The 22,254-nt window shown below is 43.6% G+C and overlaps 2 long non-coding RNA genes and 1 other non-coding gene across 3 annotated transcripts; 2 read left to right on the plus strand and 1 right to left on the minus strand.

Annotated features, from left to right (window-relative positions):
- Positions 1–600: 600 nt before the first annotated feature.
- Positions 601–13,985, minus strand: LOC140608187 (uncharacterized). The gene is made up of 3 exons (XR_012010202.1): positions 13,822–13,985; positions 6,373–6,503; positions 601–2,225 (listed from the first exon to the last, which is right to left on the minus strand). It is a non-coding gene; the product is annotated as an uncharacterized lncRNA (long non-coding RNA).
- On the plus strand, positions 10,609–10,710 carry LOC140608491 (U6 spliceosomal RNA). Its single transcript, XR_012010514.1, has one exon. It is a non-coding gene; the product is annotated as a U6 spliceosomal RNA (small nuclear RNA).
- A 2,352-nt stretch (positions 13,986–16,337) lies between the features above and the next one.
- LOC140608436 (uncharacterized) lies at positions 16,338–21,207 on the plus strand. The gene is made up of 2 exons (XR_012010473.1): positions 16,338–16,468; positions 20,232–21,207. It is a non-coding gene; the product is annotated as an uncharacterized lncRNA (long non-coding RNA).
- Positions 21,208–22,254: the final 1,047 nt, after the last annotated feature.

Here is a 22,254-nt window from a genome sequence, read left to right on the forward strand (position 1 = left end):
CACTCCCTGTCATCCTGCAGAAGCAGAGCCAGAGAAGCTCATGATAGCTGAGGAGAGGGAGGGCCCCCCCAACACAACCTCTCCCTTTTCCCAGCAACAGCTGCTTGATAAGCAGCACTTAACCATGTGTACAAGGTCAGAAAGGAGGTGAGAAATGGAGGGAGAGATATTTTGATGCAAATATGTCCACAAAGGATCTCTCATAGGAAGAGAATCTCTGGCCTGTGGCAGAGTCGAAACAAACAGACAAAAAAGAAATGGAAAATTTCTTCCTTCCCCACAGAGAAACAGATTTCTTACGTGGTGTGGAACCTGACCTTCCATCATTAGTGACTCATTCCTTTGCGTATTACAGGCAACCTGGCATTTAAGAGGCCTATGTCAAAATGCGGATACAGTCAGAATCCTTGAGAGGACTTTCACATGAAGAATCCGAGCAAACACACATAGTCCATCCCCCCAACCCTACTATGACCATGACCTTTAGCCAATAGGTGGTTGTCCAATTCTCTGGTATCTTAGTCACCTCAGGTGGCTATGACAAAATACCATAGACTGGGTGACTTAACCAATAGACATTTATTTTTCGCAGTTCTGAAGGGTGAAAGTCCAAGATGCAGGTGCCAACAGGCTCGGTTTCTGCTAAGAACCCTTCCTACCTTGTAGATGACCACTTTCTCACTGTGACTTCATAGGGCCTTTTTTTCTTTTTTGAGGTGTACACAGGGAGAGAGTAAGCTGCCTGTGTTCCTCTTCCTATAAAGATACTTATCCCATCATAAAGCTTCCGGCCTCATTACCGCATCTAACGTATTTATCTCCCAAAGGCCCTACCTCCCAACACCATCGCACTGGGGATCAGGGCTATAGTGTATGAATTTGGGGCATCAGCCCTTAACACCTGGCTTCTGACACGACTTTTCGGTAGTTAACTTTAGTTCTTCTTGCCTTTGTGGTTAGAAAATGATTTCATTGAGGAGGTTGATTTGGTTCCCACAGTCGAAACCAACAGTTAAGAATGAAAGCAATGGAAAACTGGAAATAGTTGTTTTAATATTTTGACACTTCAAAGGAGAGCATATACAAGAGCCAACACTGTTGCTTTTGTCCACTGAATCCGTGGCCGCCTCTTATATCCCGTCTTTCTTTTCTCCCCCCTTCCTCTGCTAATACATTCCCCTTCTTCTCCTCTTCAAGAAGCCAGCATTTAAGAATGCTATTTGTGTTTATACTATGCTTAATGGTTTGTCTCTTTTTTTAAAGATTTTTAAAATTTATTTGAGAGACAGTAAGTGAGAGAGAGAGAGAGAGAGCATGAGCAGGGAGGAGGAGGAGGAGCAGAGGGAGAGGGAGGAGCAGACTCCCCACTGAGCAGGGGGCCCGACACAGGACTCAATTCCAGAATACCCCCTGCCTGCCAACCCCCCCCCCCATCATGACCTGAGCTGAAGGCAGACACTTAACTGACTGAGCCACCCAGGTGCCCCTATCTTTTCCTTACATAACTAGATTTAATATTTTACTTAAAGCCAGCATGTTTGCCATTTTTACTTGATGGACTAGTAGCTATGACAGGAGAAAAGGTCTTGACCCCCGTCTCATGACCCTAAGAGTGATGGAATTGTGCGTCAAGTGCTAAGGACCACAAGACCTTTTGACAAGTAATGATTAAGTGTGAGAAGGCAGTAAGAGGTGAGTTGGGGTTTGGAGAAAACAAGACCAAGGACAAGATTTCTCTACCTCCTCCAACGATAAGTTTCTATTAGGCTAAAATCAGTCCTGATCAATAACCTACCATGGGGACACAGCAACCAAAGATGCCATAGGTTGCTCTCTATTTTTACTCGCCCTGAGATTTCCCCTGTGGGAGACGATGTAAAACGGAGCCCAGAGTCACTCTGTGGGTTTGGGACAACACAGTGAGCCTCTCCTATTGGCTGGCCTCCCTTATCCCACCCAAACAGGAGTAAGTGAAATCAAACTGAAATTTTAACACCAAGGACCCCACAAGGGATTAAGAACTGACTCAGGTGCCACATCAGCAGAGTATGTGGACAGAAGGGGGAAGGCCACCCCAGGTTCTCCAGGTACTGAGGAGCGCTTTGGGTGTTCGAGTTACTTGTATTTTCAAGCCCTGGCTGGCCAAGCCTTCTTCCCCCCGATGTGGGGATGCCAATAGGCCGCCTGTCCCCTCCAAGTTCTGCTCAGCAGCTCAGGACCCCATTCTGTGGAGAAGATGCAACAAAGAATAAGCAAACTGCCCGGGCCGTTCACCCCCACAGACCAACAGGGCCTTGTGCGCTGGTCTGAGACCACTTCTGGAGACCAGCATGTGACCGAGTCACAATCTCTGGCCACTCCGTCAGCTATCTGCAGTTCCTCCTTTTTTTTTCTTTTCCTGACCTCATAAACAATGACCGTTGACAGTGTCACCGTCTATAGATCCCCAGCCAAGATTAGCTTTGGCTAGGAGGAACCCTTCCAGCCTCCAAAACCATGGTCAAAATGTTTTCTTTATGTGTAGGAAATTTACTTTCTCTGAAAGAGATTATTTAATATGTTATTCACCATTCCTGTTTTTGTTCTCTGCAGTTATAATAATAGCAAAATCGATGTTACCCAAGAAGTAGACACAGAACTTCTTGATAAAGGGAGGAAGTAACCAAGTAGTTGAAAGCAAAAAATGGCTTAGTTCTGCAGTTTCTGCTCTCATTTGTATGACCCCCTCCTCCTCAGAAGACAAGAATATAAATATATATATAAATATAAATATATATATATCTGTTTCCCAATTGTCCTAAGAACTTGTGTGTTACCTGCCCCATCCCCTCCACACACAAAGATGTTTTTTTTTAAAGATATTTATTTATTTATTTATTTATTTATTTATTTATTCATGAGAGACACAGAGAGAGAGGCAGAGACACAGGCAGAGGGAGAAGCAGGCTCCACACAAGGAGCCTGATGCAGGACTCGATCTAAGACCCCGGGATCACACCCTGGACCGAAGGTAGATGCTCAACCACTGAGCCACTCAGGTGCAACTACACAAAATTCTAAATAGGAAATTAAAGCAAACAGAAATCTATCGGGTCAAGCAGGTGGCTGTATGCCTGTACTGTCACTTCCCAAAGACAGCAAAGGCTGGCTCTCTTTTGTCTACATGGCAGGTACCAACCCTTCCAATTCTCTCTTCTATAAATGAATATCTAAAGGTGACATTTCAAAACAGCAGAGGAAAAGGTGGATTGCTCAACACATGGTATTGAGGAAACTGTATGGCCACATAGAAAAAAACATTGAAAGTAGGACAAAATCCATATGAAGCAGAGATTTAAATATAAAAAATGAAAATGTAAAAGTACTAGAGAAAATTGGGTTGCATTTTTAATAGTTTTTTGATGATTTTTGGAGTGAGGAAGTATCACATAAAACCAAGAGGCCATAAAAAATTCAACTACACAAAACTGGTTGATTCAATTATATTAAAAATTTTTAAAAACAAACAAAAAGACCCTCATGGGAAAAAAAACCACCAGAAACAAAGCCAAAAGATAAATGACAAAACAGGAAGAAAAAAACAAAAAAAGGTATTTGAGGACAATTTCCTTCAGATACAAGAACTACTAAATTTTAATTTTAAAAGTACCTCAAAGGGAACCCTGGTTGGCGCAGCAGTTTGACGCCTGCCTTTGGCCCAGGGCGCAATCCTGGAGACCCGGGATCGAGTCCCACGTCGGGCTCCCGGTGCATGGAGCCTGCTTCTCCCTCTGCCTGTGTCTCTGCCTCTCTCTTTCTGTGTGTGTGACTATCATAAATAAATAAAAATATAAAAAATTAAAAAAATAAAAAATAAAAGTACCCCAAAATCTAATAGAATAAATGGAAAAAGATCGAAGGAGATAGTTTACAAAAAAAAAACAAAAACAAAAAACAAAAAAGATACAGAAATGGCCCATGACCATATAAAAAGATGGGCAACCTTACTCATAACTGGTCCTACGATACATCCACATGAATGCAAAAAGGGGTATGTTCAAAGTCATTCAGAGTAGCTGCTTGTATGTGAATGTGAAAATAAGGAGGTTCTATATGTACTGGAATAGAACCATCCCTGATACGTTTTGTTAGATGAAGAAAAACAAGGTTAGAGCTGTGTGTGTGTGTGTGTGTGTGTGTGTGTTTAAAAATAGTCTAAGGATTGATGTATTTAAGAATTTTCAGAAAGAATACCAAAAGATCCATTACCCTGGGTTTTCTCTAAGGAAAGAAAACTGGATGACTGGAGAACAGAAACAGAGGGACGCTTTTCATCGGATATTTCTTTGTACCTTCTGAATGTAAACGTGTTACCTTCTCAAAAATTAAATATGATAATGAATAAAGAGGCAACAACCATGAGCTTGAATAAACTTCAAAAGGGATGAGTACGATGGTGAATTTTATGTTCTATGAATTTCACCTCAATTAAAAAAAAAATGAGCAGGATTCCCAATAGGGAGATAAAAGCCAAGCCTGTTCCTCCTCCAGTGTATCTGTCTTGGGGCCCTTCAGGTGCTGGTAAAGGTTTAAAAACTGATTTCTAGAGGAAAACAATGATTTGTAGCATTTGTCAGTTTCTGTGACATAAATATTCCCATCACTTGATTCCTAGACCCTTCCTGTCTCTTCTCCTTATGACCCATTGTGTCCTTACTTAACCAGTCCACTCTTCCCCCACTGCGTAGAAGTCTCACAGTTTGGGGATGGATCCTTTCCCTAGGGGGTGATTCCTAACTGGTCTAACCCAACATGCAAGTTGTTTCCCATTGGTGTATAGAGATATTTATCTCTTGAGACAACCAGGAGGACCCTGGGGAGGTCTGGAGACCCAAGGCGCTCACTTTGAGCCATTCCAGTCTGCCAGCCATACATGCATCATTACTTGTCAAAAAGGTTGGGAGGCCCTGGTCTAGGGCAATTATAACCTTCCCTTCTCCTTACTACTGACCGACTCAAGCTAAGTCTATTAGTGCATGGTATTCACTAATCACTAGACTAGCCCTAATACGGACCCATGACCCAATTAAGGCCAATGAGACTTGAGAGGAGTTTTGCTGGAGGCATTTCAAAAGTTTCCCACTCTTCAAAGAGTAATAGGAAGATATGATTTCTCTCTTCCTCATGCAGACGAGGCCTGGGACTGCTGCAGCCACCCTATCAAGCAGCCTGAGAACTGAGTCAGCAAAGGATGGAGGGCCAAAAAGATGGCCAGAGCCAAAGCACTCCACCCTATTTCTGGTTTTCCTATGTTGTAAACTAATAAATTTATTGTTCAAGACACTTTGACTTAGATTTTTTGTTTCTTTTCATTGAATATATGCTTTAGTAACATACTTTAACCATCTTTTTAAATGCTTTTGCATATGACTATAGCTTGTTGATCATCTATATTTAATATTTCTATTGATATTTTACCCTCTTGTGCTGGTTCACTTTATGCTAGAGTTAGGCTATAGTCCTCTGTCATTCAGTCAAACACTAATGTAGGTGAAGGTATTTTGTATATGTGATTAAAACCTACTTAAATTGATTTTAAGTGGAGGGGAATACTTTTTTGATAATCTAAGTGGGCCCCATCCAATCAGTTGAAAGGCCCTAGAAGCAAAACCAAAGTTTCTCTGAGGGAAAAGAAACTCGGGCTGTGGAATTGCAGCATCAGCCCCTGATCAAAAATTTCCAGCCTTCCCTTCCTGCTGACCTGCCCTACAGATTTCAGACTTGCCTAACCAGCTCCACAGCTGCATAAGCCAACTCCTTGTAATAAATATCTCTCTCATAATCATAAATAAAAAAAAAAATAAATAAATAATAAATACACACATGCACACACACACACACACACACACACACACACACACACACTACTGGTTCTAGTGGAAACCAGAGTGATAGCAGTCCTTTTTTTCCCTTTACATACTTATATCAATTTGATACTGTATATTTTGCATTTATTTATACATTTGTCATTATTCTTAGTTACACTGTAGGCTTTAGGAGCACATAAGTAATTCCTAAAGTAGGTCAGAAGTTCTGCACATTTGAAAGATGAAAAATGTTGTTAAATTACCTTCTCTAAAGGTTATATCTATTCAAACTCTTACTTGAATGTAGGCTTTGTGTCTTTGTATTACTATGTGTTCTTAGCACATCGTAAGTGCTCGGTAGATATGAACAGAATTCTAGAAGGAGAAACATGGATTAAGGTAGAAAGACATAAAGATATGCTAGACCAGAGGGTTCTTTGTTTGACTCAATCACTTTTTTTTTTAGGTCTCTTTTCTTCTATAGGTGACATGAGAATTTGGAATGATTCACCCACATAGTACTTACGTTGCAGCAGCCCCAAAAGGCAGACAGAACTCTGAATTCGAGGTCGGACCTGAATTTGAAAATTCTGTGTAACGTTCCACTTTGTGACCTTGGGCAGATGTCTTAGCTTCTATGATCCTTAGTTTCCAAATCTGTAAAAGGAAAGTGATAACCTTCCAGACTGGTGTAAAGATCAAATATATAAAGAGCCTATTGGAGTTATAATAGGTCTAGACACAGAGGTTATAATAAGGTCCTTTCCCCAAATTTTGGAACAAAAAGCAGCAACGCTCTAAGAGCCAACCTGTAAACAGAGCACATAAGGCATCTGAGCAGAGATGTGGGGTGACCCTGAAAGGACAACAAGACACCAACCAGGCTGACTTTAGTAAAATACCTAAAAGAGGCTATACCCACCAGAAAGGATTAGTCAGGGATAAAAACTAGAAAAAGTAGAGTCAGAGACAAAATGGAGCTGTGCCACTGAAGCCTTGTCTCATTAGGCCCCAAAATTCCAGCTAAAAGGTAATTGCACTTCTAACAACATCCCCATCTGGCTGTCCAAGCTTAATGCCATTCAGTGTTTCATGGCGTTTTATGTGCTGTTTCCACGCTGAGCAAAACCCTTCTGATAGTTTGGGTTCCTCCACGGCCTGTCTCTAGGAAGTAGTCTCTGGTCAGAGTCACCTGGCCAGCCAGCTCTCCCAAAACCAACATCCCACTCAAACACCTGCATTCTTTTTTATTGTAGGGGTTAGGCAGGACAGTCTGACCCAGATGGCAGAAGAAACAGCAATCACATTTGTGTCTAATTCACAGCTCTAATTAAGATGAGAAAAAGAAAAGTAGAGCACGAGAAGAAATTGTCCACGAGCTGAAAATTGTGAAAGCTCTCACGTGTGTATGGGGATGGCAGCCTGTGAACCTTGCTTTCAACATTAAGCTGATCTCATACCATCTCTGTCAGGAAGACAGGGCAAGTATTTGTCCTGCTTGTTCCTGAAAAGACTTAAGGTAGGCAGGCAGTAATGGCTATCCTCCTTGACCAATGACAAAACTGAAGTGGTAAAAAGAAGAGATTTGTCCAGGATCACATAATTGTTATATAGAAGTCTAGGAACCAAACCTTCATTTTCTCAGTCCAAATGCAAAGCTCTGGCCAAAGAACCAAGCTGAAGATGAGAAAGGAAGGGCATTGGATCTAAACAGAATGCCAAGTTGGAAATACTTGAGGATGGTGGTATAGTTCTCTTAGATTTTTAGATCTTAAAACTCTTGAGTTGTTTTAGATTTTTTATTTATAACATAGAGTGTATCCAATTGTAATAGGGGAACACTTTTGATTCCAGCCATAATAGAGTAGCTTGTACTGAACCAACTACCCTGTTGAAAACAGCTATTATCAGCTGCACAGAATATATAACACAAGCTGGGATGCCTCAGTCGGTGGCTCCCTTCAGCTCAAGTCATGATCCCAGGATCCTGGGATCCAGTCCCACATCAGACTCAGCAGGGAGCTTGCTTCTCCCTCTACCTGCCGCTCCCCCCACTTGTGCTCTCTCTCTCTGACAAATAAAATCTTCAAAAAAAAAAAAAAAAAAGGAATACATATCACAAGCATTTGAAGGCACTGATGAGCAACCAATGCAGACAATCCCTAAGAGTAGGTGAGCTCTGTATTCACCCCAGCCCAATTCACAGGGCAAGGAATAGGGTAAGTGGTAGCTACTCTATTCTTCGATTGGGCTGCGGAGACAGATTGGAGTTCAAAGTTGCCAAAGTGGCTGGGACTTAGGTGGTAAAACCTCACATAGGGGGGAATTGCCGACAAGTGAACCCGGGAGGCTAGGAGCAATCTCCTATTGAGGTGTTTGCTAACTCCCAAACTAAGCCAGCATAGCCATGACTATAGGAAAGCTAACGGAACGCTTTGTACAAAGATTCTGCAGCAGCATGGAATTGAACAGATTGAGGGTGGAGTACAAGGTTCACCAACTTGGGATAGCAATACCCAAATCTCTGACTGAGACTCCAGGAAGACCATAGCTTGGTAATGAAGGTAAACCCAAAAGGACCAACCCTAAGAAAGCCTAGAACAACCCTTGACAGGATTAAGGTGATTGGCCTGTACCATCTGCCCTCCTTTTAGAAAAAAAGATGAAATAACCCAGAACCTCTAAAAGCTAATAACCAGTAAGCTAAAATAGGAGGAAAAAATAAAATTAAAAAAAAAAAACAAACTTGATTCTTCTACCAAAAAAGGAGAAATAAAGCAGTAAAGAACAGAAATAGAAACATATAACAAGATAGTAAATATAAACATTTCAAGAATTACATTAAATCTTAATAGATTTCCAAAATTAAAAGACCAATTAAAAGACTCCAATTAAAAGACCAAAATTGCTTTTGGATAAAAAAGCAAAATCCATGTGCTATTTACTAGAGACTCAATTTAAATATAAAAATAAAAAGATTTAAAGAAAAAAGAATGAAAATAATATGCCATATAAACACTAACCAAGAGAAAGCTGGTAGAGCTATATTAATATCAGTCAACAAAGACTTTGGGGGAAGAACTATTTCTAGAGATTAAAAAGGGAAATTTCATAATGATAAAAACGTCAGTCTACATAAGATAAAACAGCCCCAAATTTGTGTGCACCTAATAATTTATAATGTATAACTAATTTGTGGAAAATGTAGCATAGTTTCAATATATGTTAAGCAAAGTTGACAGAACCAAAACAAGACATAGATAAACCAATAATCATTACAGGAGATTTTAGCACCTCTTTAAATAGCTGATAAAAGAAACAAAGAATCAGCAAAAATATAGAAAACTTGAGCAACACAAATAATCAAATTGACATAATTGACATATTACAGAACTTCATACTTAACAATTGCCACATACATGCTGTTTGTGAGAGCATATGAACCCTTATCAACATGGACCACCTGCTAGGCCATAAAGCAAGTCTCAAACAATTCCTAAAGAGTGAACTCATAAAAAAATGTGTTCTCTGACCCCAGTGGAATCAAACTAGAAATCAGTAACAGGAAGATAACTAGACACCCCCCATGTGTTTGAAAATTAAGCAGCACATTTCTAAATAGCTTGTAGGTCTAAGAAAAAAAATTGCAGTAAAATTATAAACTATTTTAAGGGCCCCTAGGTGGCTCAGAGGTTGAGCACCTGCCTTTGGCTCAGGGCATGATCCCTGGGTCCTGGACTCATCCCCACAGGGAGCCTGCTTCTCCCTTGGCCTGTGTCTCTGCCTCTTTCTCTGGGTCTCTCATGAATAAATGGGTAAATCTTTTAAATAAATTAATTAATCAATTAATTTAAACTGAATAATAATGAAAATGTGACATACCAAAACATTTGGGATATAGATAAAGCAGGGCTGAAAGGGAAATTCATAGCTTTACGTGTATATATTTGAGAAGAACAAAAATTGAAAGTCCACATGAGTTTAGCTTCCATCTTATGAAGCTAGAAAAAGAACAGCAACTGAAACTCAAGAAAATAGAAGGAAGGCAATAATACAAATAAGTGTAGAAATCTTCAAAACAGAAGACAGATATGCAATAAAGAAAGTCTACAAATTCTAAAAGGGACTTGAGGTGCCGACCTTTGTTTCTGAGTAAAGATCTGTTTTGGTTCTTTTTCTTGGTCTGTTTACATTTTGTTTCCTTCTATTGTCCTACTGCACGACCTAGGGGTTTTAGTATGTTGTTAATTAGGAGCGGTGAGAGAGGATATCTCGACTTTTTCCTGACCTTAAAAAAAAGGCATACAGTTTCTCACAATAAAGTAGTATGTTTGATGTGGGATTTTATAGATGATTTCTTTTTTTTATCATGTTGCGAAAGTTCTCTATTCCTAGTTTGTGCAGAGTTCTTGTAATAGAGAAGTGTAAGATTTTGTCGAATGCTTTTTCTGCATCGATCGATATGATCATATGATTATTTTTCTTTACTGATATAGTGGATTACATGGGTTGATTTTCAAATGTAGAACCAGCCTTGAACTTCTGGAATAAATCCAACACGGTCGTGGTCTATAATTCTTTTAGACATTATTGGATTCAATTTGCTAAATATTTTGTTGATGATTTCTGCACCTATGTTCATGAGAGCTATCGATCTGTAATTTTCTTCTTGTAGTATTTTTATCTGGTTTTGGTATTAGGGTAATGCCGGCCTCATAGACAAGTTGAAAGCAAAGTTTTGTTTTTAAAAGTTTTCTGGTGAGTGCTTGCTTCAGCAGCACACGTGCTAAGATTGGAACAAAACAGAGAAGATTAGCATGGCCTCTGCACAAGGATGACTTGCAAAATTTGTAAAAGTTTCCTTGAGAGATGGGTGGGGGTGATAGTTGCGTAGTGTGAGGAATCTATTTAATACCACTGAATTGCATACTTAAAATGCTTAAGATGATAAATTTTATGCTATGTATATTTTGCTGCAATGAAAAGTTCCCTTGAGCTTTGGCCGTGCTAAGTGGTGGTCTGGGTGAGACCTAGGCCTTAATCGAAGGCTCCAGAATGATCTGGTGAAAGCGAAGCAGAAAGGCAGGTAAAGATTCTGGAACCAAGGATTGTAGGGAGTAGCTATAGTTGTTTGCTCCCCTGCTAAGCAAAAATCTAATCGGGAAGGTTTTTTTTTTTTTTAATTTTTATTTATTTATGATAAAAATTTATAAAATTTTTATTTTATTTTATTTATTTATGAAGGGGCCTGGGCCCCTTCTCTCACACACACAGAGAGAGAGAGACAGAGACATAGGCAGAGGGAGAAGCAGGCTCCATGCACCGGGAGCCTGACGTGGGATTCGATCCCGGGTCTCCAGGATCGTGCCCTGGGCCAAAGGCAGGCACCAAACCACTGCGCCACCCAGGGATCCCGGGAAGGTTTTATACACAGTTATGAATATTAAATTAACAATGCAAGATAGTATTTTGGCCAAAAAACAACTCAGAGACTAAATGATGTAGGATTTGAGAAAGGGATGTTGCTAAGTCTTTTTCTTCTCCTAAACTAACATTACTCTTTCTTTAGCTCTTGCCCCACCTATGTGGCTGAGTGGGGCGGTAGGTGGGGTGAGTAGGGACACTGCTGCCATAGTTACAGGAAAAGGTTCAGCATTTTACGCTCAGGGAAAACGGATGACGGACTGAATTTCAAAAGCACATTGTTCTGTGGAAGGCTGACAAGCAAACCTTTGTAACGTGGAGACAGGTGGCTCATCAAGTTAACACTAGGCACAATTCTGTCTCAGGTAGAAACAGGAGCAAGAAATGGTCTGGACTTAGAACAGACACCTCAAGCCCCTAAGATTTGTGGTTAAAGCCTCATTACTCAAACTTTACCAGTTTGGCAATGGTGTCAAAATTTGGTGCTGCTGCTGAATTGTACTTTCACTAAAGATGATCTCTCTCTCTCTCTCTCTTTTTTAAAGATAAAGGGTGTTTTTAAAGGCTTCCCTTCTCTGATTTCTCAAAATGCCATTAAATACATATTAGTTACGTTTTTATGAAATAATCTTATTTTACAGACTATTGTCTATTTTAAGACACCATCGATTATAGTTCACTGTTAAAACACTATTTAAAAAAACAAACAAACAGGTTTTTTTTAAGCCACATTCTAATTTTGGAAGTAGTAAATATGAAAAACGACCATCTCAGAGTCAGAGAAACTCTGTAGCCCAATTCCTCCTCCGTGACCCGTGCAAGCCAGGTGCCTCGTGGACAGCACATCCCCTTCTGTGTCAACACCCCTGAAATTCGATCCATCACTCCGACAATTTCCGCACCCAAATCTATCTTTCTTTCTTTTCTTCCTTTCTTCCTTCCTTTCCTTTCTTTCCTTTCTTTTTTTCTTTTCTTATCTTTTCTTCCCTCCCCCCCTTTTTTAGATTTTATTTATTTATTTCTGAGAGACCCAGACAGAGGCCGAGACCCAGGCGGAGGGAGAAGCACCTGCGGGGAGCCCGATGCGGGACTCGATCCCGGGGCCCGGCGTCAGGCCTAGGCCCAAGGCAGCTGCTCCTCCACGGAGCCCCGGGGGCCGCACACCTGCTCCAGTTTCCGTGCTCCACTCCGGTTTCCATCATGAAGACCTTGCGCAAATGGAGACCTTGGCCCCCTGCCCTCCCCGCACCCCCACCCCGGCCTGCGCATTGCGTCGCCCACGGTCCTGCTCCTTTTCCCTCCTGGACCCGGTGCAGCCCCGCTGCCCCCCTGCCCGGCCCTCCCCCGCCCCCCAGCACTGCAGCCCCCAGACCTCTGCCTGCCCCTCCCTGCCCTCCGCAGTGCCCCCCCTTCCCAGGTGGCCCGAGGCCCTTGGGGCGAAGCCCCGGAGCCTTGCCAGGGCCTGGGCCCTGCCTCTCCAGCGTCCCCGGGCCCGCTCCCCGCTCCCCGCTCCCCGCTCCCCGCTCCGGGAGCGCCACACGGACTGCCCCGGGCTCGTCGGGAGTCGCGGCAGGTTCTGCCCTGCGGGACACCCCGCTCCTGCCCTGGGTCTGGGCCGCCTGGGCCTGCCCCCCAGGCTTCAGCGGCCCGTCGCCTCGTCTCGGAAGCCCTCCCTGACCGCACTGCAGGAGGAGCCGCGGTCCCCTGCTCTGCGTGGGCCGGCACAGCGGGCCTTCATTCCCGCAGCACAGGGCACCCTGGCCCACCCCGGCCCACCCCGCCCACCGCGGCCCACTGGGACCTACCCCGACCCACCGCGGCCCACCCCGACCCACCGCCACCCACCGCGGCCCACCCCGACCCACCGCGGCCCACTGGGACCTACCCCGACCCACCGCGGCCCACCCCGACCCACCGCAGCCCACCCCGAGCTACCGTGGCCCACCGGGACCCACCCCAACCCACCATGGCCCAGCCCGGCTCACTGCTGGCCCACCCCAGCCCACCCTGAGCCACTGCGGCCCACTGCGACCCAGCCCGGCCCACCTCAACCCACGTGGCCCAGCCCGGGCCACCGCAGCCCACTGCAGCACACCCTGGCACATCCTGGCCCACCCCAGCCACCGCGGCCCACCGGGACCCACCCCGGCCCCACAACCCACTGTGACCCACCCCGGCCCCACCACTGCCCACCCCAGCTCCCCCCATCCTGGGCCACCCGGGTGTGGCCAATCGCCACCCACCCCGACCCCTGGTGGCACACCCCGGCCCACCCTGTCCCCCATCCCTGGCCCACCGTGGCCCACCCCGACCCACTGTGGCTCACCCTGACCCACCACAGCCCACCCCGACCCACATGGCTCACCCCAGCCCACCCTGGACCAGGGGGCCCACGCCCACCCACCCTGGCCAGGCCTGTGTGAGCCTGCCTTCCCTACCACCGAGGTGGCTGCCTTGAGCTGCCTTGAGGCCCGGCAAGCGCTCCTGAGGCTGGATGATGGTGCCTGGAGAACTCGGTCAGGGAAGAGTGAACAAGCCCTCACAGATCTACCTGCCGTGAGCATGTAGTCCTGAGTCCGTCTGCTGGCTTCAGGTCCCAGCTCCCCCAGTTATTGGCAAGGGGACTAGTCACCTCATCTTCCTGGGTCTTAGTCCTCCCTGCACCAGTGGGCAGATGAGTCCAGGGCCGTCCTGTGAGTTGGGGCAGCTACCAGGACTGAGTGAACTGGAGTGTGTGTAAAGCACTTAGGACACTGCCCTGCACACTGAGCACTTGAGCATTTGTTATTATTAGTATTACCCCATTTATCTGCCTTAACAACCTCAGGAGGAATGATAATTGGTAAAGTGGGGACTATATCCAGTAAAAGCCTCTAGAATTTGAGGATGTGGTGACCAAAAGGTCACCATCTGGAGATGGAACCACCCAAAGTCAATATAAAAAAAGCCTCACATCAGCACTCAGCTGAAGTAGTCTTTCCTCCAGACAGAGCTTGGGATCCATCCAAATCAACCGAGGTAGCAGATGTGTCTCCAGGCCCAGACTCCAAGATTAAAGACATAATGCCCATTAAGAGCACTTAGAAAATCATAAAGTATGATATGAACATTTATGGTTGTGATTCCTATTATTAGTAGTAGAGTAATTCTATTACCTAATCAATGGTATTGTGATCTGACCGCCTGAAAAATTGCAATTGCTTGTGATCACGAAAACGTATTAGTAGGGCAGAGAAGCCGAAGAGCTGGGAAGGATGTTTATCCAGCACAATCTCATCAAGAGGGATGCCCGTATGAGACCAGACTGGTCAAGTTCACGGACCAAAGTTTCTCCTGACACCATGCAAATATTTTGGTTCACATTGTCCATGTTTATCACGCAAGTACTTTTCTTTTGACCAGCTTTGCAGACACTGGGAAAGGGAACCACTTGGAAAGCAATCCCTATAAAGCGAACAAGTGAGTATCCATTCAGCAAACACTTAGGGAGCCCCTACCATCCGGCTGGCACCATACAGTGGTAAGTAGCTCCTGCCCTGGTGTTACGGTCCAGAGGAGAGAGGGGCAAACAAGTAACCACACGAATAAAACCACAACTGCACCTTGCACTAAGTGTGTATCAGGCTAGAGGAGTAAGAGAGGCTCTTCTGATACTTTACGTGGAGCCGGGAGTCAACCAGCTGATGGAACCAAAGAGAAAACTGTCAGAAGACAGTGAAGAGTTTGTCGTGTTTGAGGATCGGAAGGGCCAATACAGATCGGATGGGGTCAGGGAAGAGAAGGACCACAAGGAATGACCTGGAGAGGGAGGCAGACCAGACCACAAAGGGCCACAGAGGCCACTCAGAGATGATTTGGAATTATTTGGAATGCAAAATATAAAGTTAGGACGAGATATGATGACGTTTGTGCTCCTAAAAGATCCTTCCATTTGCTATAGAAAGAATGGGTGAGAGGGAGGATTGAAGTAGAAATGGAGAGACCAGGTTGGAGAATTTTGCAATAATCCAGTCAAGGGATAATGGTGATGTGGACAAGAATGGTGGCAGTAGGCAGAAGGGGACAGCGTTGCCATATGCCCAGGAATAGGGTTACTAGACCTTGTTGATAGACTGTGTGTAGGGGAAGAGCAATTGGGTTGAGGAGGTGCCATCCATTCACTAATGAGCAAGGAGGGACGAGGCATAGACTAGATGTGGCCCTGGGTGGGAATGTCGACTTTATGGAGTGGACAAGAGTTCATCTTGAACACGTGACATTTGAGAAGCATGTGAGCTCTCCCAGGGGAAATGTCAAGGGGCCCTTTAGATTCACAGCCATGAAGCTTAGTAGAGATCCAGACTGGGCCCCGAACATTTGACTGTCACCGGTGTGTAAAAACAGTGTTTGGGATTAGAGAAGTGACGCAGGGAGCAAATGCAGAAAAGGAGCCAAAAGAACCACCAGTCTCTTGTGAGCTATAATCTCAGGATTCAGAGTCTTACAACCCATCAACTCTGGGTGGGTTAATAAGGTTGGGTTTCTGAACCAGAGCAACTCAATAATCATTTCTTCACCCATGGTGACTCCACTAAGACAGCTAGCCTAAACCAGCGGCAGAGCACTCCGTCTGTGACAACTGTATTCTAAAGCCCAACTGATTTCATTATTCCCATTTTACAGAGGGGAAAATGAGACTCTGAAAGTTTACAGGATTTGGTTAAAATTGCAGAATCACTCATAGGGGGAATATAAGAAATAATGAAAGGGATTATAAGGGAAAGGAGGGGAACTGAGTGGGAACAATTAGGGAGACAAACCATGAGAGACTCCTAACTCTGGGGAGCAAATAAAGGGTTGTGGAAGGGGTGTGTGTGGGGTTGGGGTTAACTGGGTGACAGGCACTGAGAAGGGCACTTGATGGGATGAGTACTGGGTGTTCTATTATATGTTGGCAAAGTGAATTTAAATTTTAAAAATGTAAAAAAATAAAAAATCGCAGAATCAGTGAGTGACAGATGGGACTAAGACAGGGCATGTAATTGCAGCCAAGAACTCCACCCACCCTTCAAGGATTAAGCCCCATTGGTCATCACAAGCTCATGAAGAAATACAGAAGTTTGTGATCCTGGTGGGAAGACCATAGAACAAAGAAAGCAAAATTAGGCAAAATTAAACACAAACCTGTGGGAAGAAGAGATCATCATGAACTCAGGAAGGTAATAAAGAGTCTCCAGGTGTGTGGACTGCGAAGGATCCCGAGGAAGTAGGAGAGGGGAAAGGGGGAGGGGAAGAGTCTCAGATTTAGGGACACAATGAACCAAGATGCAGAAGACGCTGGGGCGTAGGAAAGAGCTGATGGCAAGTGGGCTTCATTTCTCTCAGGCCACATCCCAGATGGGTGGTGGCCCAGAGCAGGGGGAGCAACAGGACCTGTCAGGGGCAGCAGACAAGGAAGTGGGGACACAGTGACCTTTCCCAGACTCGAGGGATCTGTGTGAGTGGCTAGGAAAGAACATGTCTGGATAAGCTAAAGTCAGGTCAGATTATTTCTGCCCGGAAAGCCAGGCCAGAAACACCGAATTTAGTTTAGTAGTCTACAAGGAGCCTTTGTAGATTATTGAAGAGGGAGGAAATATGAAATCTTCAGGAGAACGAGCACGCTGCTGGTGGTGTTTCTGTGCAACAAGATAAGGAAGGACGAGGACTGAAATCCTAGAGGAAAAATAAGAGGCTTTTAGCTTGATGTAAATCAGTGGCTTTTCAGACTTTCCTTAGCAGAGAATCCTTTCTAAAAATGAACTCCCATTTGAAATCCCAATATATGAAGCAGAAAAAAAAAATAGTGGCCTTTATTTGTTTTTAAATTTTATTTATTTATTCATGAGAGACACTGAGAGAGAAGCAGAGACACAGGCCGAAGAAGCAGGCTCCATGCAGGGAGCCCGACACGGGACTCGATCCTGGGACCCCAGGGTCATGCCCTGAGCCCAAAGCGGATGCTCAACCCCTGAGCCACCCAAGCATCCCAATAGTGGCCTTTTTATTAGGACAATTTATTTTATCGCTTTAAACATATAACACACAAAAGATAAAGGAGGCTGATTAAATACACGGAGAAGGTTTAACTCTCAGGTGATGCAGTAGAGCTGCATCTGGTATACGCTTTAGCATCCAAATATTTAATTCATTTGTGAATTTTATTGGGGTCTTATAATAGCAAGAAACACTGATAAGCGTTGATAAGTCCCTGCATATGGTCATTTTCATTTGCTTTTCTATTTTATAGTTTGTCTGCAGTGACAGGGTTCTCTTCAATTGGACTAATCCAGAAGGTAGTGTTAGAGGAATTTTTTTTCCTCAATAAAATCAAGTATGAATAGCAAGAAGCCTCCAAAGCAAAAACAAAACAAAACAAAACAAAACAAAACAAAACAAAAACAAACAAAAAGTACGTAGCTGTCTAGAGGGTAAGGTGGTCGTGATTGGCCCTGGTGTAGGCCACCTGCCACCACTCGGTCACTGTGGCCTGAAGAGAGCAAGTACACGGAAGAGCTCTAGAGTCTGGCCGGGCACTTCATCAGGCATTGTGTACCTGTGCCATGGTAGTGGGTTCATTTGTCACCTTATTTTATTTTATTTTATTTTATTTTATTTTATTTTATTTTATTTTATTATTTTATTTTATTTTATTTTTTTCCTTCTTTTTTTTTTTTTTTTAAGATGTATTTGTTTCAGAGAGACAGAGAGAGAGCCTAAGCAGGGGCAGGGGCAGAGGGAAAGGAAGAAGCACCCCCCCTCCCTCCCCCCCTCCGCCGCAGAGCAGGGAACCCACTGTGGGACCCCATCCTAGGACCCTGAGGTCAATCTGAGCCCAATGCAGATGCTTAACCACCCCCCAGCCACCCAGGCACCCCTCGTTTGTAGTTTTAGACAGCAGTGCACCGTCCAGAAGTAAAGAAGCAGCAGGGTAGAGTTCCAGCTTTCCCCATATCAAAGACATTAGGTTTTGCATGTGTGTTTGAAGCTGCTGGCATCCTCATTCTTTATTTCCTGTGGATTGCCCCCAAGAAGAGAAACTAAGAGGGGGCAGGAGGAAGCAGGAGGAGAGAGGAAGGTAGCAGGTCTGAGATACTTTTCTAGCTCTAAAGAGTCTCCGTGATTTGTTTAGTAATAGGCTTGGGTTAACGTAGATCATTTATAAATCAAGGAGCAAATTCCATTTCATCAAGCAAACATGTTCCATATCCCATGCCTGATATTGAAGGAAATTTGTGTTTAACGGGAAAGTTTAAAAGTGCTAACAATTCCCTTCCTTAGGTAAGGAAGGCTCTTGTGGATCATTTATATTCCAGAAATTTCAGGACCCCATAAGAAGAAAAAAGAGACTGTGGCCAATAAGGGGTCATTTACATGTAAACATATTTAGGGTCTGTCTTTTAATATTATCAGAGGTTCGCTTGTTTGTTTTTTATGTCTTGGACGGAAAAGAAATCTTTAGAAGTAGGAAAAAAAACCTATATTGGGGCACCTGGGGGGCTCAGCGGTTGAGCATCTCCCTTCAGCCCAGGCCATGATCCTGGGGTCCTGGATCGAGTCCTGCATTGGGCTCCCTGCATGGGGCCTGCTTCTCCCTCTGCCTGTGTCTTGGCCTCTCTCTCTGTGTCTCTCATGAATAAATAAATAAAATCTTTTTTTTTTTAAAGAAAAAACTGTATTTATTGGGATATCAAATTGATATTCATTCTTTAAAGTTACAGAATTAAAAATCAAGTTTTCCTTGAGTTCAAATTAGTAATCTTATATTGCAAGTTAAGAATAATTCTCTCACTTTTCTTTGATTCATATTTGGTTAGCTCATGGTAAAGAAGTTAAATTAAGCAATCAATATCATTTACAAACTTGGATAATTACACCCCCTTAACCATTTTAAACTGCATTTGTAAATTTAACAGAGTCAATTCTTGTTTTACACATGTTAAATGCCTGCAGAGCAAATTTACAACCTAATGAGCAAAATCTTCCCCAGGTACTTAAATAACTCTTATAAATCTAATGCAGTATGTGTATACATATGGCTAATTAGATTCTCTTAAACATTCCAATTACTTGGAAAAAAGATGAGCATTAATACTAATAGGAATGGGGTCTTGGGAAGGAGGCGTGATAGAGGCACAAGCTGACGCAAGGCCTTCAGAGGTGCCTCAGGACATGGGGACTAAGCGATCTGGAGCCCACGCCCTCTGAAATCCGGGCCACAGGTGTCCCCACCCCAATCTACTCCATCTCATCTGTTCTGAATCCTTCGAAAAGGCTCCCTGATGCCTGGTGCTGCCCGAGTGTCCCCAAGCTTCCCAGGCCTTCACCCTCTCTCTCTCCTACACCCTCCACCTGCCCGTGAGCAGTTGGCTGGAGCGCAGGGAAGAGCTGCTTCAAGAGATGTGGATTTGGGAGCAATCATCTCCTGTCTCCCTCATGAGCAACTCCCATGGAACAAACGTTGACAGAATAGAGCACCACAGTTGGGGAGGGCCTCCGGAGTGAGGAGACAAAAAAGAAGAGACACCTGAAAAAGAAATTATGGAATTCTATGTCTATGTCTCGGACAAAATCATAAAGTCGTAAACCTTAGCTCTTGTACTTAGCACATACGAGAACCCAAGGGCTGGATTTCTACTCCCCTCTTCCCTCAAATATATGTTTACTTATTTGTTATCAAATGAATACTTTGGAATAGAAATCTGGTGCCAAAAATCTATATTTGAATTCTGGCAAGAATGTGGTGAGGGTTTAACCAATAGCCTAGTAAGTACAGGTTCACCACAGGGTTCAGGTAGAGACGTTTCCCAAGGGGCTCCTCTCCCTGAATGATACAAAAAACTCAACGAATCTTTTTGTTTAAACTGGAGCTGCGTCTGCCCAGTATGGTGTGATGCCCTGGGGAGGTTGTGAGAGCAATCGGGCGGTGTTCCTTTCTTCCAGGCTGCACAAGGTAGTCGAGGAGATGAAGCTAAACCACATGCAGCAACAACAGCAACGTAAGACCACGTACCACCGAACGCTGGGCTGGCTGTGACATTCTGTAAATGGTGTGAGAAATGGAGAGGGAAAGTTTCTGGAAATGGTTGCCAAAGGCAGGTTGGACTTCACAGAGATGCAAAGACATCAGCTGACTCCTGGAGAATGTGTAGAACTCACACCCCAACCCGGATGCCTCTGGGTACCTTGAAGGAAAGACCCATCAGGGAACTATTGAAAACTATGGGTAAGCTGACCACATTTTCCATAAAAATGTCAGAACACATGGCCTGACACATGGTCTAACACCAGGAAAGAATATTTTAAATGAAGGCTGTTCCAGAAAATCTACAGCATATGGTTACTCAATTTATGGGCCAAGAAAATCCTAACTACAATAGAGGACTGAGCTGACCCACCCTAGGTAGACAAAACATAGCCACTACCATCTGAGAAGCTCTGAGTTATTTCCTCACTGTCATCAGAGTTCACGTTCGTGTTGAAGTTTCTGTTCATCTCTTCAGAGGAAAGTTCCATGCCTCAACAATAAAAAAACAAGCCAGAGAATTTATATTCAGATTTCTTAAATTATGTTCTTTAATTTTCTCTCAATTTACTTAAATAATTTTTGTGTTAGGCAGGATATATGAATAATGGATATAAAAATGTTTCTTCTACCTGGGACAATAAAATAAAATCCAATGAAAAGTTTCCCTCCCTATAAGAAAAAGAGAAAAAAAAAAAAAAAAAAAAGAAAGAAAGAAAAAGAGGATATCCATATCCCTCGAAGGCCCAGGCTTGTTACCAGAGCCCCCATTCATACTGAAAAATGTATTTTAAACTACCAAGGTTGTTGTCAGTTTTTCTCATCTGATGTCTCCCTGCTTTTCTCATCAATAGTTTGCTGTCTGAAATAAAATACGTGCCAGAAGCTTCCTCATCCAGTGTTGCAATTGTAAGTCTTAACGATTATTGGAAAAGAAACCATTTTTAAGGACTTGAACTCAAGTCTTGGCAGGGTGAAACATCTTCCATTTCACCTTTTAGCCTATCCCAGAGCTCAGGGATCACTTGCCAACTCATTCTCAATATTATCAAGGAAATGCACATTTTTCTCCTTTTATGGTTAGTGAATATATTGGCCAAGATGATGTGGTAATCATTGCTGAAAGACAACAAAGCCACACATCTGAACATTTCCCTGGCTTCTAAAACAAAATCTGAAATGCATCTTAAAATCTATTTATGTCTGATAAAACCAAAAAGACGTGTTTTTAGTGAGATTTCCTGGACATTAGACTTTTCCTTTTTTTTTTTTTTTTCAAGCTTCCATTATTACGGTAGGCCTCAAAAAACTTGGGGACATTTAAATACGGAGCCCAACGTTCATTGGCGGAGTCGTTAAAAAGGGGGAAACACCTAAAACTACAACAACAGAAAGGGAATGTTTTGCAACCACTAAAATAAAAAAGTTGGTCTTAGCCCTAAGAAGGAATGTGATCTGACACATGCTGCAACATGGATGAACCTTGAAGACATGCCGAGTGAAATAAGCCAGAGACAAAGGGACCAGTACTGTAAGGTTCCACTTACATAATGAGAAACCCAGTGTAGTCAAATTCATAGAGAGAGGAAGTAGAATGGCGGTTGGCAGGGGCTGCAGTATGAATGGAGTAAGAGGTTATTGTTTGGAGGTCCCTGGGTGGCTCAGGGGTTGAGTGGCTGCCTTTGGCCCAGGCCGTGACCCCAGCATCCCGGGATCGAGTACCGCATTGGGCTCCCTGCAAGGAGCTTGCTTCTCCCTCTGCCTGTGTCTCTGCCTCTCTCTCTCTCTGTGTCTCATGAATAAATAAATAAAATCTAAAATAAAATAAGATAAAGTTACACAAATTCTAACTTTACTGGTCATAGAAAAGGGAGTCGCTGCAGTTGGGTGGATCCAGCTAAGCACAGGTAGTGGATTTCACATAGTTAAGAGGTCAAGTGT

Source organism: Canis lupus, chromosome 17, assembly GCF_048164855.1.
Source record: "Canis lupus baileyi chromosome 17, mCanLup2.hap1, whole genome shotgun sequence".
Lineage (NCBI taxonomy): Eukaryota > Metazoa > Chordata > Mammalia > Carnivora > Canidae > Canis > Canis lupus.